General features: G+C 47.8%; 2 long non-coding RNA genes across 3 annotated transcripts; both read left to right on the forward strand.

The window, feature by feature from the left end:
- The first annotated feature begins 435 nt into the window (after window positions 1–435).
- On the forward strand, window positions 436–3036 carry LOC126044364 (uncharacterized). Its single transcript, XR_007507652.1, has 3 exons — window positions 436–604; window positions 1137–1671; window positions 2949–3036. It is a non-coding gene; the product is annotated as an uncharacterized LOC126044364 (long non-coding RNA).
- Window positions 3037–4378: 1342 nt separating this feature from the next.
- Window positions 4379–8774, forward strand: LOC126044363 (uncharacterized). 2 transcript variants are annotated; one of them, XR_007507650.1, is made up of 3 exons: window positions 4379–4467; window positions 7186–7413; window positions 8697–8774. It is a non-coding gene; the product is annotated as an uncharacterized LOC126044363 (long non-coding RNA). The 2 variants fall into 2 exon arrangements; XR_007507651.1 differs by having other exon boundaries at window positions 4392–4467; window positions 7173–7413.
- The last annotated feature ends 8972 nt before the right edge of the window (window positions 8775–17746 follow it).

The raw sequence follows: 17746 nt of genomic DNA on the forward strand, positions 1-17746 counted from the left end.
TTTACGGCAGCCCTGCTGTTGCCTGGCAACCAAACCACGGTACAGCAGCTCGGGAGCCGCGCATGCGCAGTCGCGGCCCCATGCGCCAGCGCTCTCGTTCGCCACCTAACGACCAAAGTCCGATACAGCAGCTGGGGTGCCGCGCATGCGCGTTCTGCCAAACCGTCGCCGCTGCCACCCCGCGGCCAATGTTCGGTACTGCAGCTCGGAGGCTGCGAGTGCGCGGGGCTGCCCCGGTCCTGCACGTGCCGTCCGACGGTGCCGGCAGTGCGTCCCCGGGGGAAAGTGCCGCCGCGCTCGTTGCTTCCTCCCTCCCGGTAAGGAAAGGCCGCTGCCGCCCCTCGGGCGCGGTGTCGGCGGGCGCTCCGCGCGCAAAGCGCCGAACGTGCAGCGCCGGCACCACACAGGTGCGCAGCAGCAGCGCTGCCGCCGCTGGTGCCGCCTTGTGGGCAAAGTGCGGTACTGCAGCCCGGCGTTCGCGCGCCGGCTCTGAGCCCTCCGGCGCGCCGTCGTACGGCCGGCGCGCATGCGCGGTCCCCGGGAGCAGCGTGGCGGCGCGCAGGGCGCGGGTGTCGGCGGCAGCGGGCGAGCGCCGGGACCGCGGGTGAGGCGAGCGATCCCCTCCGGCGGGGGCGGCGGCGGGGGCGGTGGGTGCCGCCTGCCCGCTGGCCGCCCGGGTCTGGCGGGATGGGAAGCTGCGAAGCGGCCGCCGCGGCAGGCTCCCGGTCCGCCAGAGGCGAGCCGGGCCAGGGCAGCGCCGGGCAGGTCCCCGAGAGCCGACAGAAGGGAAGAGGGGACGGAGGCGGGCACCCCCCAGGCGCGGCCAGCGGGCGCCTCCCCGAGTCGCCGGAGCTCCTCCGGCGCCTTCCCCCGGCCCCGCTCGGCCCGTGCGGCTGTCCCCAGCTGCAGCCCCTGCCCTGAAGCCTGTGCTGCAGCCGCAGGCAGCCCCCGAGCCCTGTCGTGGGGGCGGCAAGCTGGCCCTCCGGTGTTCTCGAGTCTCCCTTAACGCCGGTGCCGTTAGCAGCCGCGCGGGGAAGGAGCGGCGTCCGTCCGCGGAAGCCCCTGCGGACGGAGGGGCTCCGGCCAGGGCGGAGCTACGGTAATAACGGTCGCTGCCGCCTCTTTCCCTCTGCCAGAGGCCACTCCGTGAGCGCGGTTGTCCGTTCGTCCCCGGGGATGCCGTTGACTGCAGCAGCCTCAGGCTCGCGTGGGCTGTCTCTGCCCGGCCTCCCTCTCCTCGCGGCACGGGAGCACAGAGGGACAGGCGGAGCGCTTACCGGCTGCGGACGGGAGCTGCTGAAGCTGGAGAGGCCACAGAAAGTTAAAGAAGAAGAAACGGAAGGCCATCTGGCTGGCAGCTGCCTCCCGCTGCAGGCCAGAGAGACCCTGCCTCTGTGGGTGTGGGAGGAGCCCTCCTCGTAGTCCACAGCAGGTCAGACCGCCAGGGTCTGTATGCGTGACCAGCAGCGCGGTACGGCCACGTAGTGAGCGAGCGAGCCAGGCTACGTGTCTAGGAGGCCTCATCTCGTAAGAGCTGCGAGGGGCTCGCGTGTTCCGCTATGCGGAGGACAGCCAAGCGACTGGAGTTACAGAAGAGGAAGGGAGGAGAGAAGGAGAAAGAAGCGGCTGAACTGGCAAAGTCTCCTGGCAGCGCCAAGAACAAGAGCTGCGGTGAGCCCCGGGACCTCGGGGCCCTGTCTCCCGTCTTCGGTGTTGTGGTCCCTCCCTGCCCCTCCGTCCCCTGGTCCCCTCTCTTTCCCACACCCCGGCCTTTTTTTTTTTTTTTCCTTTCCTCCCTTGTACCTCTGATACTGAAAAGCCGGTCGACGAAACTCCCTAAGACTCGTTTTGGAGTTTTAGAAAGGAGGCGTTCTTCATTGCAGCGCTGGATGCACGGGGTATAGTTCCACCTGGCGTGCATGCCACAGCTTTAGCACAAACAGGTTATATAGAATAACTAATTGCTTATTAATCAGATGAGTATACATATACGTAAAAACAACGGCAACCGATTATCATAGCACTGCCTACATCCGATCACGCACAATGAAGGATCCATTTGAGACGAAGGCCTGCTTTTGCGACCACCGACCCATTTGAATTTGAAGTTCTTGCTGGCTGTCCTCGAAGTCTTTATTCTTGTCCTTGTTCTTTGATCTGAAGCTTAACGCAGTTTCAGTCACATGTGGTCAGTTTCAGCATTGTTCCCATTTAGCTTACAGGGGAACATCTAGTCCTAAGAGCAAAGAACTGCAAAACTTAGGAGTACCTACCTCTGCTAGTTAATTGCTTGGCTATACTTTTGTCTGTTGTTTCAGTTGTAGCGTTAGTATGAGATTTCTAACAATTATTTACCAAATCTCACTTTTACAGTCACCTAGCAGCAAACCACAGCTGGTACAAAGTATTAAAACCATCCAAATATTTAGACGTGCCATACAGAACGTATGGAAATATGCTATCAGAGGTGTCTGAGGGGCAGGGGGAGCGCCGGGGGGCGCCCCGAGCCCCGGAGCAGACTCGCTGGCAGGACTCGATAGGCGCGCGACTGACTGAATAGACGCTGGCCGGCCGTCCCCTTTGCCCTCCGGGCTGCGTTTGCGCTCCCTCTGCACGGGGCGAGGGGCTGTGAGGGAGCCCAGGGGAGGAGGAGGTGAGGCGCTGGGGGGGGCGGGCCGTGCCCCCCCGCCCCGTTCCTGCTGGGCTCCAGCTGTTGCAAATATTCTGGTAAAGAAATCAACATTTAATCACATAGAAGAGTTAGGTTTGATGAAGAAGTAAAATCGTGAAGCATAACGTATAGGATTGTTAAGTTTGAAACGTAGCCGTAGAAACTTTAGGAGCTGTGTTATGCGTGACGCTAGGAACCGTAATATTGTTAAAGTTTGAAACAGCTAACCCTAGAGACCTCACCAGGAAGTTACTGTTTTTTCTGCATGCTGTTTCAGGAAACTAAGGAAACCGTCGCGGACACCAGTTTGCTGCCTGGAAACCCCCTTACCCTTCCCATCTTGATTTGAGTATCGAAGATGCCAGTCAGCAGAGCCAAGTGTCACTCACCAATGATTGTTTTTAAATAAGAATATTGATAAGGTTATATAATCACAGGACCGATCGTTACAACGGTTAAATTTGAGAACGAGCATAGTATGCGTTTTTACGGAAGGAGCTTAGGTAACAATGACCTGGCGGGAAAAGCCTGAAAAAACTGATGGATTTTGATACTAAGTGGGACACGCCTTTGGAGGAGCGATCCCCCGTGTCCCCAGCGCTGCGATAAACAAAGTGCCTGCTTCTTAACTTCACGCTGGTGTTAAGGAGTTTTATTCTGGATTTCGGTAACGCTTTTGGCGACCCAGATGGGACCTTGCGAGTGAGACTGGACGAGATCGAGTGTCGATCGAACTCCGGCCGGCACCGAGGTATTGTCGGGGAGAACCGTCACCCTCGACACGCAAAGCTCCTCGCAGCGTCCCCTGCAAAAAAGGTAAGGCGCTGCTTCTTTGGAATTTGTTTGGAAAGCCTGCCCGTGAGGCGCGGCGAAAGCTTCGCAGGGTTGGGGCTTGGAGGATAGCCGTCTGCAGTGGAAGCCTAGGCGTCTGCCCGTAAGTCATAAGCGAAAGCTATTGCTGGGTTGGACTTTGTGTATTATTTGGGACAGCTGTCGTTTGCATTTGTTTGGTATTTGGTATTTGAATGTATATAAGTATAATGGCATTAGCAAAATTGTTTAAGAATAAGGGTGCAGGAAATAGAACTGCTGATGAAAAGTTACCAGAAACATCACCGTTGGGATGTTTATTGGCCCATTGGGGTGAATTGCAGGAAAAACGGTAAACAAACAGAACTTTGAGTTACAATACTATATTGCTATTACTGTTGTTTTGTAGGAGAGCAAGTAAATGGAATAAAGTGCCATACGTAGATTTGTTCTTTTTAAGTGAACGTATCTGACGGGGACCGGAGGGGAGTCTCCCAGCAGAACCTCTGGTTACAGCTAAACTGGGAGAACAGAAAATTGAATTTGAATTGACACTAGAGTCACCTTTTCAGTTTTAAATACCTCAGAGGGAGAGTTAAGTTTTGAAGAAATTGGTAGTGGTGGTGCAACAAGCGAACGAGAAACTAGACCCTTCTTTAAATCTTTTAACAATGAAGTTAGGAAAGCAATGGGTCACTCGGCAGTTTTTGTATGTGCCAAATTCTCCTAAACTCCTGTTAAGGAGAGATCTATTTGAGAACTTAGAGGCAGAAATTAAATTTAAAAATGGAGAGATTAAAATTTTAATTCCAGAAACTAAACGTATCAAAGCAGTGGCTTTGTTGTTAACAGGATGTTTACCGAAAGCAGAAGATTATACCAGTCCAAGTGTAATGCTGTCATTCCAGTCGTCTGGACTGGGAAGTTCCTGGTAAATCCAAAAAGCAGAACCTGTGAGAGTTGATTTAAAGCCAGGATCGAATCCGGTAAGAATGAAACAATACCCGCTAAAACCAGAAAGGGTTAGTAATGGTAATACAAAAATTTTTAAGATACAAATTGTTAATAGAATGTGAATCCAGATATAACACCCCGATCTTGCCTTTTAAAAGGCTGATGAAAAAGATGATAGATTAGTTCAAGACCTCCTCAGAGCAATAAATCAAATAGTACAAGGTATTCATCCGGTAGTAGCAAATCCTTATACTTTGTTAACAACCCTAACGGAGAAATGAGAATGGTTCACAGCGTTAGACCGAAAAGATGCCTTTTTCTGTATTCCCTTGGCTCCCAATAGTCAAGAGGTTTTTGCTTTGGAATGGGAAAATCCTGAGACTGGGAGAAAAACACAATACACGTGGACAGTCTTGCCTCAAGGCTTTAAGAATAGTCTTACCATTTTTGGAAATCAATTGGCACGAGAATTAAGAGATTTGGAAGAAAGAAAATAATCAAGAAATCTTGCTGAAATATATGGATGATCTGTTAATTGTAGCTGAGACGGAAGAACAATGCACAAAGTTAACTCTTAACTTTTTGGGAATCAGTAGATATCGAGTGTCAAAAGAAAAAAAACCAAATAACCCAGAAAGAAGAAACTTAAAGTTGAGTTTTAAAATCCTAAAAGGACAGAGACAATTGGGAACTGAGAGAAAAGAGGCAATGTGTCGTCTCCCCGAACCTCTAAGACTAAAAAAATTAATGACAAGCATTTCCGGGAATGGTCGAGTGGTGTCACCTGTAGATTATAAATTGTGGCTTGCTGGCCTGACCTTTATAGGAGCAGCTCAAAACCTCAAACGATGGATTGGACCGATGCCGAGAAAGCTACTTTCCAAGAATTGAAACAGGCTGTAATAGGGGTGCCAGCCCTAGCGTCTGCCAGATCTCACAAAAGACACTTGAAACTTTTTGCTCGTGAAAGAAGAGGTAGAGCTCTGGGTATCCTGGCCCAATATTTAGGGCCAAGTGGGCGAGCTGTGGCCTACTTCTCGAAGCGATTAGATAATGTGAGTCTGGGATGCTCTGGTCGTCCGAGAGCCGTCGCTGCAACTGTGCTACTGATCCAGGAAGCTCGTAAGTTCGCCTGAGGACAAAGGATTACTGTACATTTCCCGTATGGTAACTGTTGTGCTAAAACGGAAAGGGGGGCACTGGTTATCCCCTAGCAGAATGCTGAAATACCAAGTGGTGTTGTTGCTGGAACAAGATGATGTTTACCTAAAAACTACTACCACCGTTAACCCTGTTGCGTTTTCAACAACTGACCAAGTTAAAGGAGAACTGGAACGTGACTGCTTGCAGGCAATCGAAAGAGTTTACTCCAGCTGACTGGATCTCTGAGATGTGCCACTAGAAGAAACAGATTGGGAACTATATGCCGACGGAAGCGGTTCCATCTGTGAAGGAAAACATTTATCGAGATAGACAGTAACTACTGAGGAGGTAATTGCGTTGCCAACTTTGCCTTCGATGATCTCTGCCCAAGAGGCTGAATTGATAGCTCTTACTCGAGCTCTGGAACTAAGTCAAGGAAAGCGAGTCAACACTTGGACAGATTCAAAGTATGCTTCTGGAGTAGTACGTGCGCATGGAGCAATACGGAGAGAAAGAGGACTGTTATCTGCACAAGGAACCGCCGTTCAGCACGCAGAACAAATACTGAAATTGTTGGAAACCATTCAAAACCCAACAGCAGTCACGATAATGCACTGTAAAGCACATCAGTTAGGTAAGACCGGTCCTAACGCAGGTAACCGACTGGCTGATAAAGCTGCTAAAGAGGCTGCAGAAAAAGGCATCCTAGCACTAGTTCCAGAGAAAGGTATAAAATTGCCTAAAGAAACTCCGAATTATAATGAAAAAGATGAAGAATTAATTATTAGATTGCAGGCTAACAAAATGAAACAGGATAGGCTGTAACGCCGACAGGTCGAATAATAGTCCCACCCACAATAATAAGAGAAACTGCCCCATTGAACATCACAAAGTATACTGGGAAACAGAAGGTGAAATATGACAAAGATTGTTTAAACAATTATCAGCGGACGTGAAATGTATATGTAAAATTATCCCCGAATCAGTAATAAGATCATCTTTGGGACTATTAAATAAGGAAATTTTTTAGAAGAATATTAGCAAATTGATTTTATAGAATTGCCTTGAAAATAAGGATATATCCTAGTTTTAGTTGATATCTTTACTGGGTGGCCCAAGGCTTTCCCTTGTCGCACCAACAAAGCAAGGGAAGTAGTCAAAGACTTGCTCAAAGAGATAATACCAAAACATGGGGTGCCTGTAAGAATGCCATCTGACAATGGCCCTCATTTTATAGCAAAGATTATGAGACAAGTTGAGCAAAGTATTATCTATGGATTGAGACTATCACACCCCAGATAGACCACAAGCAAGTGGGGGGAGAGAGAGAGAGAGAATGAACTGTATCCTTAAGCAACAGTCGAGTAAAATTTGTCAGGAAACCTCACTCCTCACATGGGTTAAAGCGTTACCCGTGGCTCTATTAGGAATCAGAGTATAGCCAGAAGAGAAAGAAAAGTCAAGTCTTTAGGAAATGTTGTATGAAAGACCGTATCAAGAGTCCTATGTTCTGAGTATCTTGAGTGCCTTTGGAGATATGTTTTTAAAAGGTGTTATGATTTCTTTAAGAAATTCTTTTCGAGAACTTTGTCAGTATGTCTCCACAGCTGGACCCTTAGAATTGGACGTAGCAGCGCATCCCTTCCGACCAGGAGACTGAATATATATAAAACCACCGAGAAGTGGAAAGGACTGTGTTGAGTCATTTTAACAACACTTGTAGCAGTAAAGGTCTGGGAGGAGAACCGTGGCTTCATTATTTGAGAATAAAGCAAGCACCCAACAAGAAACCGGAAGTCTAAAGAAACTGGCCCTTTAAAACGGAAAATCTATAAGTAAGTTTCACGTTATCTATTTGGGAAAACAGTTGTGTAAAGTTTATAATGTTGGGGTTGCTATTAGGAATATCGTCGAGGGCAATAATCTTTTTGTGTGTTTAGAGGGCGTATGTATTTTTTTTGAGGGGTTCTAAACATAAGATAAACAAAATGAAACAATTATTGTTTGAGCTATTCATCTTGATACTAAGCGTTTTTGTAACTTGGATAAAAAAAAAAAAAAATCTAGTTTTGTAACCGATTCAAAGTTTTGTAAAGGCACAAAATTTAACCTCGGTAACAGCCTGCCTTTCCGATTCCAAAGTCAGATGAAAATCTAGTTCCGTGGAGAATACCGACATTGAATTTAACCAAAACTTGAGAAAAGAGGTAGAACAACGAGAATCATTTTAGCAGAGTAAATTGGATGGATTTAAAAGGCAATTATCTTTTTTTAATTTGAAAGAAGGAATTATAGCGTTGTGAATTATAACGTTACCAAACCATCCACCTCACGGACAAAAGAATTAATTTACTCGCCCTTCGGGAGAAACTTGTACAAGCACCCCTTGGGGCTGTCAGCTGCCAAACCCGTAGAGACAAGTGCAAAAAGGAACTTGGGATCACGTTTAAAATATAAAACGATGTTTAGAACTTACTGGAGTTCCAGGATCCTTGTTAGAGCCACCCAGAGTCGGGACCATCTGTGGAAATTTAGACTGGTTTAGACAACCAGAGAAACATCACACGTCCTAAACAGAGCTGTATGAAAGTTTATACTTGCAGCTCCTCTGACCCCAAACTCCCAAGACTTTCTCTAGTAGCTAACGCTCTACGATGGGGGTGTATTTGTAGAAAGGATAATAATAGTTCACATGGTCTTTGGTCCCCTCTTAGTAACAGGAAAAATTTAGCTTGGAGTTGACAGCATTAAAGGACAGGTGAAAAGTTCAGGGTTAACTGCTTGGGTGACTAGTGATGCTATATGATCCACTCACCTTTTCATGAAGGAGAAAAGCAAATCGTGGTCTTTAGACTTAATAACTCTATCCTCTCTCTGGAAGAAATCTCCCTTGTGGCCTCGCTCGCGGGTGGACCTGGGGAAATCGAAAAGATGATACCTGGCAATCGCCAAGTCTTAGAACTAAAATAAGATGGGTATTAAAATCTGTATTTTGACCCCAGTTAACACCTCTTCCACATCAGATGACTCTTGACATCTTTCACTCAATCAAGGCAGTGCCTGCTGCTTCACCTCACCTTGGTGTTGAGGGGTTTTGTTCCGGGTTTCGGTACCACAGCTGCGGGCCGGGGCTGGAGGAGCCGCAGGTGCGGGCAGTGAGGCTGATGGCGACGCCCCCTCCCTGGCAAGGAGGGGGCCGCCGGGGGAGGAGGGGCTGCCGGGGGCGGGACCGCCGGGAGCCCAGGCAGGAGCGGAGCAGAGCGGAGCTGACCGGTGACCGGGCTGCGGCTGCCCCGAGGGAGAAGGTGAGCGGGGCCGGGCGCCCCTCGGACCGCGAACGTCGGAGGCGGGGGTGGCCCGGGGGAGGTGGGGGCCGCCTCTGTGGAGGCTGGGGGGTGCTCTGGGTGCTCACAGGGCGGCTGAGAGAACGGGCGCGCGGGGGGTGGGGGGTGGGGCGCTGACAGGGCGGCTGAGAGAACGGGGGTGGGGGGGGCGCTGACAGGGCGGCTGAGAGAACGGGCGCGCGGGGGTGGGGGGGGCGCTGACAGGGCAGCTGAGAGAACGGGCGCGCGTGGGTGGGGGGGACGCTGACAGGGCGGCTGAGAGAACGGGCGCGCGGGGGTGGGGGGGGGCGTTGACAGGGCGGCTGAGAGAACGGGCGCGCGGGGGTGGGGGTGGGGCGCTGACAGGGCGGCTGAGAGAACGGGGGGGGGGGGGCGCTGACAGGGCGGCTGAGAGAACGGGCGCGCGGGGGTGGGGGGGCCGCTGACAGGGCGGCTGAGAGAACGGGCGCGCGGGGGTGGGGGGGGGGGCGCTGACAGGGCGGCTGAGAGAACGGGCGCGCGGGGGGGCTCACCGGGCCCCGTGGCGGGGCTGCGCAGTCGGCCGGCGGGTCCCGGGGAAAGCCCCGAGGATGGACGGCGGGGTCCCTGTCGGACGCACGGAGCGGCAGCGGGGCCGCGCCGTGCCGGAGGGGCGGCGGCGGGAGCGCGCCGGAGCTACCCGGAGCGGCGCTGGGGGCTCAGCGGGGACTGCCGCTGCGCCGGCGTGGGGAGGTGGGGGGGAACGGAAGCGGCGTCCCCTCGGGGTCAGGCAGCAGGGCAGGCTGCCTCCCGGGGCATGCCGGGAGCTGTAGTTTTCGCGGAGTCGGCGGCCGGGCAGCAGCGTGGCTCTCGGGCGCGGCGTAGTCCTCGCGGCCCCCGGAGTCCGACCAGGTCAGACTCGGGAGCGTTGCCGGTTTCGCGTGGTTTTCCGCGGGCTTCCCGCTGCGCCCGCTCCCCGACCAGCCGTGCGGACGCGCTTCCCGGGCGCATGCGCCGTGCTTCGCGTGGGGCAGCCCGGCGTTCGCTCGCCGGCGCAGGCGCCGTCCCCGGAGGTTTGTGATGTTGGGAAGCCCGTGTCCTGGATAGCTGGGGTTGTGGCTTGCAAGCTTGTGACTCCCACCGAGTTCCCAACAAATTCAAACGTAGAAATTGTGCATCAGCCCTCCTCGCCCGCTGCGAGCTGGTCTGTTCTCTGTGGTCACCATTAGTAGCCTCGGTTTCCCACCTGTGGTTCTCCACAAACCCAGAGCCTCGCAACTCCATGCTGAAGGGAGTGGGGAGCTACCCACGGAGAAGGCAGAGGCCCGAGTTTGTCTTTTGGGGATGAGAAGTGGGGAGGAACTGCCATAAATGGGACGCATCCCTGCTTGAGACATGGCTGTTTCAGCTGTGCACATGGAAAATCCTCAGATATGTTGCATCTACCCCTCCTTTCCATTGACCCCAGGAGAACTGGCCTCCTGTGTCCCCCAAGTTTATTTGCTTCCTGCTGCAGTGAAGTGGCTATTTTTCTTCTTTTCTCTGAGGATTTTGTGGATCTGGGCGTGGGAAGGACTGCCTTAATGCTGGCTTTCTCAGCCTACTTCTGGGAAGCCAGGCATATCTGCAGATTAGAGCCGGGGGAGTGGCCCAGACACCTTCTATTCCTCGGAGGGCAGTGGATTTGGGGAGTTAGAGCAAGGCATGCCTGGATGTTGGTCTCCCTGAGGGGGAGGGGGTTTACAGCCAGATGACTGAAAAGCCTCCCCCAGTCACTTCTGGGGAAAGAGTTGGGGGGTGGCTTTTAATGTACCCACGGTATTGATGTGGCAGGTGAGCATACACCCCCCTCTTGGCTGGGGGATCTTATGTGGACGCCTGCTGAGCCAGGGCTGGAAGCCCCTCTGCACACCCTGGAGGAGCTGGGTGCAGACTGGGGACGTGAGGGCAGTCGTGACATGGACACAGAGCGGCAGAGAGTCCTGCTCTTTCAGCAGTTAACGGTGCTACCGCGTGGTCAAAACCTCAAGTGCACCCGTCCAACCGTGCATTCTCTTTCCTGGGATTTGTTTATGGGACAAATAAACTGCCCAGCACTAGATGAGAAGGTTGTCTGCACTCCACCTCAAATCAGGTGCATCACCTCTCCATCGGGAAAGAAGTATGGGGCTGGGCATAAAAGGAACAGTAACTCCAAGGTCGGGATTCTTTTTGGCTCTGGGCACGGAGCAGGTAACCACAGCGATACAGAGAGGGAAGAAGGTGCTGATGGGTTTGTACCTTGGACTTAAACTGTAGAGGAGGATCTGTTCAGGACATCCATGTCATAGAGTAGCTGTTGCATGATTTATACTTGTAATCAGGTTCCTACTTGATAGCCTTAACTTTGCGTGGATTGCGTGTTGAACTTTCCAGTAGTTAGTTTGTTTTTACATTTCCTTAAGGTCTAGGCAAAGGTTTAGAAAGTTAGCAGACTTAAGGATAAGAATTTATTACTTTGTCCTGCCACGTTGCCATTTGAAACCTGTTCTGAGTGTTGGTGGTATTCAAGAAATTGCCGAGATTTCGAGGGTGAACCTGTATCTTTAGGTGTACTGAGCAGAAAAGTACAATGGATCTTTTTAGTTGCCAGATAGCTTGCTTTATCCAGGTGGTCAAGATCAGGCTGCAGTGTCCAGGGGGCCGGGGCGGGAAGGTTGGTGTTCAGACTTATTCCTATCAGCGGTGAATCCGCACTAAGTGGTGCTGTGTACATACGCTTAATTAAATTGGGAGCTGCCTGTGCCTGCCTGCTTGTGCAGTCCGGAGTGGTCATTTTAGAGAAAATGTTCTTTTGGCTGCGTTTGTTCTCCTGTGATACAAAAACTTGACAGCGATTGGGGGCAACTACTACTTTAGGAGAATTTCTATAAAGTAAGAAATTGCTGGTTTTATTTTGTCATGGTGGGCACAAAATTAACTGATTCAAAATCACGTCCACTGCAGCTTATGCTTCCGTAACACACCACTCAACTGATTTCTATGCGTAAATGTCTTTGGAAAGGAATCACAGGTGCCTGCTGTGACTATAGGGACAAGCCGTATGGGTTCACAGGAACAGAACATGCTTTGCCTTCCCATCACCAGAAGACAGAAAGAAAGAAAGAGGTGAAGAAGGGTGCTCAGGAGCAAGAGGCTGCAAGGAAGTTGCTGTACATGATCCTTTTGCCTTGCTTTATCTGACAGAAAAGCTGCCTTCTGCTAGTTGGGTCTTGGCTTGAAATACAAGGGGAGAGACTCCCGCCCCTCTCCCAGGGAGTGTGCTACTTTTGACTGGCTTGTTCTGACTATGTGATCTGCAATTACAATATTGAGATTGCATGGTGACAGTCTATACCACTGACTCCCTGAATGGTTTTTCATTTCTGTCCCCGCTTCCTTCTCCAGCTTTTTTCAATATATCAATTTAAAAAAAAATAAAAATTAATAAAAATTTAACCTTACATGAACATCATGCGTTGGCTTTGGCCCCAAACACTTTATTTCCTAGAAATAAGTTGAGTCTTTTCATCAGAATATGTAAAAGATTTCTAGCCACTGTAGTACTATTGTATTGTTTGTTTTTTAAAATAAGATTCTGTCCAGGTTCCAGCATGTGCACTAAATTTCTGCTGCAGTAGAAGACAGTCTTAAGCTGAAGAGAGATTTCATGGTTGGGAGAGAAAAAGAGCGGATCTTGACTCAAAGGTAACTTTTCCAAGGGAAAGGTAAACTCTTTTGTTTCTTTGGGGATTTTTATTCTGATAGCACAAGCATCTTGTTCTCTCAGGATTTTGTGATCTCTGGGAAAAAAAACCCTCGGTGTTGTGTCACTTCCTCCTTCCCTGGTTGTGTTTTTTTTCACTCCTTTCAGAGGAAGTGCTAATACTGTTATAATTTAGGAAGACATTTTTAACTTATGACTCGGAGGTCTGCAGACATCACTGTAAAGACGGTTTCTGTGCATCCAAATGCTGTTAATCCCTTAAAATACAAAATGAAAGATGTGTAACTTGGAGCTGATACGTCAGACAATTCCAGATGGGTCTGGTTTACTTTGCATTCAGTGTTCCTGTAGCCTGTTGCTTTGGAAGTGCAGGTAATAAGCTTTTCAATTGAATAAATGAGTGGTAGTGGTTTTTTGTTTTCCTCCCCTAGAAATGTAGTGCTTAATCATACTGCACTGACCTGTAGAAGTTGTGGACACTGTGGTGTTCTCCAGAATGCTACTTGGACTGCCACTACAAGTAGGTAATTTAAAATGATAACCTTAGACTTTAAAAATACATAAAAACTTCATGATGCTTAAAGTATAGAGCAGAGTAGTCACCAGGTTAAAATAACTTCATGCTTATGACATGCACAGTGATGGTTCCTTTCAGGTTTTTTGGTTGTTGTTGTTGGTGTTTTTTTTTCTTCTTTAAGATGGCACTGGTTGCAGTGATCTTCAGTTTTACGACACAGCTAACTGTCTTAGTATAGATATGGTTCCTTTCTGCCTACTATTTCCGTTTACTGGCAGACATAGCTATTTGGAGTTGTGGAGTGTGCGTGCGTATATAGATATATGTGTGTGTGTGTGAATGTGTATGAAAATAATAAGACCTAAAGTCCCTTCCCCACATCATTAGCTTTTGCTGCCCTGTATTTCAGTGTTACCAAGATTTTAAAGTGGCCCAAGTATTGCTGTTGCAAATGTTTCCATGTTTGTCTAACTATTGTGATGACATAAATAACTAAAAAAAAATCAAAACACTAAATGTTTTATTACTTGCCCTATAACTATATAGGCGTTCCCGGTCTAATATCTATTTCTTTTTTCAGGATTCACTGTATTTTATTTTTTTTTATTACCCTATGAAATGGCAAGAGATTTCTGGCTTACTGTTGGCTTTTAGTAGATGTTTTATCCTTGGGGAATTGCCCACCAATTAATTCATAGAGTTTGGAATTTAACTGAAGGACATTTTGCATGCCTGTGTTCAAATAGCGATGCTAACAAGCCACCATACGGTTCATGTTGATAGCTTTATGGATACTTAAAGGTAGGCAATAGTCTTATTTTTCAATAATGCTTAACCTTTTTCTCTTTGGCAAGAACAAGCAAGTCTGCCTGGTTTTGTAGGACTTGCAGCTTTTGCTTAACAACAGACTTTAAAAAGGGGAGAACCGGTATCAGGTACACAGTGAGGATGGTGATTTTTAAAATACGAAGCTGCGTAACGGTCTCGGGAAGAACATGTGTGACTGGGCGTGGGAGTCTGTGGTACAGCATTACTAACCTTTGCTAAAAAAAGTTTTGAAGAATGAAGCATTTGCTTTATGAACGGTACTTGAGGACGAATTCTGATGCTGCTAAAGTTTATTGAAAAATAGGCACTGATTTCAGTGATGATGCAGGTGTGATTTCTGTTCATGCCTTAAACCTGAAAAGAAGAGAAACCTGCATTTGAAGGAGGGTTTTGTATGAAGGGTAATCAAACCAGTAATCTGCTTTAAGAATGACTTTAAGATATTTGGAGCATCGGTTAAAGGCAAATAAGTCAAGTTTATCATATCCTCCTACATAAGCTGTGACTATTGAATACAGTCAGCAGTCCGCCTCAGAACTTGTTGGTGTGCAACTGAAACGTGTTAAGTTGTAAGACTTCACAGCCACGAGCTGAGGGGCCACAGTTCTCTCCAAGCATAAAGCGCTGTAAGTTTTAGTTTCTTGCACAGCAGTGACTCTTTTCAACATTAGTAACTATACAACAGAGTAAAAGGCAAATTTAGTGAATAATAATGTGTCGTTCTCAGAGTAGCTGTTTGCATTTCACCGTGATGCAGATGCTTTCTAGAGCAGTTGTGTTGGCACATGTCTTAGAATTCGGTTAATCCTCTCCTGAACTCATTTAAACTTTTGGCTTCAACTGCATCACTGACAATAAGTTTCACAAGAGAAAAATTATTTCCTTTAAAAAAAAAAAGGGGAGGGGGGGTGGGAGAAGAAGAAGGGGTGGAGGAAGTGGGGATAAAAAAAATCTGTTGTCTGCCAGTGCTGGGGGCTGCTCACTCATTTTTCTGTAGAACTCCTGGGGTTTTTTTGTTGTTGTTTTTCTACCTTAGCCTATTAGCCTATCCTCTGCACCTTTGGTCATTTCCTGAAGTTTGTCTGTAGTTTCCTACATTAGTAGGTAAATGTATCTATTTTACTTTACAGAGTTTTGATAGTTTTTGAAATTATACAAGAAATTTAAGTCTTGGAACAAATGTCTTTGCTTATTGATATTTTGTGAGTAGCTGCAAAAATCTTATGTATTAGTTGCTCCTTTTAAAATTAAAATAAAAATGAATGCTATGCAAGAAATACGTTGCAAGTAAATGTTAGGGTCTTACTACTGCTCGCTGTTGGGAGATCGTGGGAAGTGCAGAGAATTTGTGTTAACAGTTATGGGCATTTTTCAAGATAGTTTGCCAGGTCTGAGGCGTGCTGAAATATCTCTTTCCTGTGATAGTGTGTTTAGTTTCATTGACTTCAGCGGAATACACAGAATACATTGACTTAAACTAGCTGAGAATCTGATGATAAAGTTTTATACTCTACCTAACATAGTGTTGTGATGACCTGTTCTCTGAACTCAAAATTATGTTTGATGATCTTAACAGGAGGCCGGATCTTTGATCTGGAAATTATGCTGGTAGCGAGGTTACAGAATCCAGGCTTGTGACTTCACTGGTTTCTTGCAGCCCCTCAAGTTCATGAAGGACAATAAAGACCCATTCTTTTTTGTTCTTGTGCTATAATCAGTGATGGAAGTATGACATTGTCAGTTGTAAGAAGTGGCGTAACTGCTGTTGGAGTCTGCTTTTATGCCTGAAAAACCTGTTGATTTGCATGGGTTTGCACAGCTTGTGCTAATGATGTGGCTGGAATGAGACAGGGTCTTGTGTAGTCTGCAAGGGCTGTATATGGTCCTGGTTTATAGCTGGGTGGGAGGGATTGGTTCAAGTTACTTCTGATTTGCCCTATTTAATATCTTTGTTTCCTAATGGCAACTGGCAACAGACAATGCGTATGGGTTTCAAGGCCCTGTGGAACAGAGAAGGTAGTTTGCCAGTGTTCTTACTGCTGTTGCAGACATTGTTTCAGTGGATTGAAAGTGGCACGTTCCAAGTACCTTTTCCTACCATTGCTGCGTTTTGTTTTTTTTAAATCCAGAAGAATGTTTCTGTACTTCCCTTCCCTTCCCTATAGGTGCATGTTGATTTACATTGCATGCTATTGCAGCGTTCTTAGTCTACCAGTTACAGATTACTCCTTTCAGTTCTTGTGCATTTCTGAATGTGTATCTACCTATACACCTACTAAGCTCCCATTTATTCAGGCATGATATGCAACTGCTACGGAAGTCAGCTATTGTGCTAGTTTATGGTGTTTGCCCCGTCAGTTGTTTTACTGTCTAATAAGTACCTGATGACAGAGAAGGGGAGTGTCAGAAAATAGACAAGTCAGGCTTTATATTAGAAATGGTTTTCATAAGATTTAAGAGAACACAGTTTTGGAATAAGGATTTACATACCGCTCCCGGTGTTCTGTTGGGTTAACGTTTTGCAAGAAGCTGTGGTGTTTAACTTTCAAAAGCTGTTTATGTAAATTGGCTTACCTATGAGTACTCTCCTTCAGCTGTGTGTAACGAAGAAATAAATGTGCATCTCTAGACACGTGCATGTGCAGATATAATTGTAAGTGCAGAGCTGGGGATGATGCTTGTGTTTGAGGGTAGAAATACAGAGAGGGACAGCAGTGGGGAAAGAAGAACCTTTGAAGATAGTCTAGCGTTGCTCTCATTCTAGAGGTGAATGATCAACTTTCTGTACCATTCTTGACAAATGCTTGCCTAATTTATTCTTAAACGTTTCCTGTAATCATTACTACTGTTGCAAAGATTGCCACAAACCCTAAGTTTTTCAGGTTGTAATTTAAGCCCCATGATTCCGTGTAACTGTGTGCAGTGGATGTACACAAAAGTTCTTCCTTATAGCTACCTTTTAGAGTTTAAACATTGTTATTTCTCTTCAGTATTGCCCTTTCCAGGTTAAGCGGCTGTTTTTCAATTTACGCTTTGAAGTCAGACTCCTGTACATCGTTGAGCACCCTCTTGGACTTACTGTAGACCCTCGCCAGTTGTACTATACCCTTCTTGAAAAGCAGTACATCATCTGGAGGGTTCAGCAGCTAATCCGTGCAAATGTAGTGCTGCAGAAATAATGCTTGGACGTACTAACTCAAGTGTGATGTGTGAGGAGGAATCACTGGGCCTTTTGATTAGCAAGAAACGGTACATAAGAACTAGGTGACAGAAATAGGACATGAAGCTGGCATCCTGGTCTTCAAGCTTACAGTGCAGCTCCGTGGGCTTTGGCTGACTACAGAAGAGTGTGAGGCACAGGAGAGAACTGCTGCTGGATCTTAGTGAAAGATGGTAAGTCATTTGGAGAGAGGTTTTCAAAGCCGGGAATTCAAGTCGGGTGCCCAATTCCAGATTGCCTGTGACATCACTGTGTACTGCCCTCGCTTGTCTAACTTTGTGTTGTATATTGTCTAGCAGCTTTTCTTTCAAAGTTAACAAAGTTACACTTGTGTGATAGGTGATGTAATGATCTCATAATAACAGGCAAAATCCAAGTCACAGAAAATGCCAGCATTTGAAAGAGAGCCCTGATAAATTGCTAGTGCCTTATACCACTGCCACTTACCAGGCCTTCCATGTTACAGCTGTCTTAATCATTGATGCTGTTTGCTCAGACTTGGAGCTGTAATACCTGCTTCTTGTTTCAGGGTATATTATGAAGTTGCTGATGGCAC

Source organism: Accipiter gentilis, chromosome 11, assembly GCF_929443795.1.
Source record: "Accipiter gentilis chromosome 11, bAccGen1.1, whole genome shotgun sequence".
In the NCBI taxonomy this organism is placed as follows: Eukaryota; Metazoa; Chordata; class Aves; order Accipitriformes; family Accipitridae; genus Astur; species Astur gentilis.